Below are 1,709 nucleotides of genomic sequence, written 5' to 3'. Positions count from 1 at the left end.
ATATATACAAAGAAATGTTCAGATGCTATTATACGAGCTTTCAGCCACCTCTAATGTGTCTAACAATTCGAGTAGCATCTTCTTAAGGCCAACCATGTCAAAAAGGGATTCAAATCCCCGAACTGAAGGGTCACATACAATGGATGTCAACCAATAAGTCATGATACACGATAATACGTATATATGTATATATGGTAAAATTTTTATCACATACACCCTCTGAGCACAATATAAATGAAAATTGAAACTTTGTTTATATGAACGTCATTTTGGAAAACATAATTTTATGATGTCATATCCAATCTATGTATGGTTAAATTCTTACATGTCTAACAATATATTATATTATTTATCTATCATACGGTTTGGGTGATTTAATGAGAAATAATAGGGTCTTTTTTGTAAAATTATGATATTTGATGTAATTTAATGTTAATTTATTTGTAAATGGCCTTCCAAGGCGCCGCAATTTCAGACAAAAGCCCATCATCTTATTGACTTGTACACGCAAAGCCTAGTAAAAGTCAACGTAAGGAAAAATCTAGGCTCTATTTATAAAATAAACAGGCCTTCGTATTTTGGGGTATAAATGGGCTGAATATGTGAGATATTATTTGCGTTCGGCCCATTCCTATGAATACCTGTCCGTAATGAGTTGCTCGTTTGTCTTGTTGATTGAAAAGGCCTGTGTTCCAGGCCACGCGGGCCACATGGATATGGGCCTCCCGGCCTTTAGCTAAAGTTAGATTTTCATGTATTTAAATAGTGCCAAGGCTGTATGCAAATATTTCCCGCCTACGTGGGACTAAAAAAATGTAGGAATAAATTGAGTGTGAGACAATTCTGATTTATTTGCATATTTAGCCCCTACATAAAAAGAGATTCGGGTATGGTTTTTGTTTGGCATATATTTTCCTAAGCAGCGACAAAATTAGTCTTTTATTAGGGATGTGGGAGCAGTTAGAGGAACAAATGAGCAGAGTAATATTACAGGAGGGACAAAAGTGATACTTCATGAGAGACAAAATGTCAAATTGTCATCTCATATAAGTAAAAAATTTAAATTTGAAGCGGGTGGCAATTGCCCCGTATACTCTACATAGGTCTACCTCTGGTTTTGAGTGTCGAGTATTCAATGCAATTGACGGTCTTTTAGTCGAGTCACACGAAAAAAACCTTTTTTCATATGTATATATTTTTAATTCGTGAAAATGGATCCCCACCTTACAAAACTATGTCCGAACTCTAGATGCAATATTTGTGTGTCCGGACTCTGGAGTCAATGTTTTCTCCACTAATATAGATTATAGATTAATTAAAAAGAAAGAAAAATATATATATCTACATATATACCATTCAATTCCTATGTGATTTTTTTTTGTGGTGACATGAACAATTTTGGTGGAATGTAAAAAAAGTAAACTTTAGGTGTTAAATGCACAAACTGATACGAATTGGATCATATGTACGATGTTCCCCTTTTTTTAAACAATATGAACAAATTATTGGTTTACTAAACATAGAAATCAAATGCATGTAAGATGTTACAAAAAATATATATAAAAAAAAATTGTTCTCCTTTCAACTTGGTTACATGGAATTAGAGCTCTTTTATAAAAAATAATAAATTGTTTAAATTATGATTAAGGGTATGTGTGGGGCAGCTTGTGCGTTTGAGGATAAGCAGTTTATCCTGAAACGTGGCCCTC

The sequence above is a fragment of the Phalaenopsis equestris genome, unplaced genomic scaffold (genome assembly GCF_001263595.1).
Source record: "Phalaenopsis equestris unplaced genomic scaffold, ASM126359v1 Scaffold210274, whole genome shotgun sequence".
Lineage (NCBI taxonomy): Eukaryota > Viridiplantae > Streptophyta > Magnoliopsida > Asparagales > Orchidaceae > Phalaenopsis > Phalaenopsis equestris.
Note: the sequence above shows the minus strand (reverse complement) of the source record.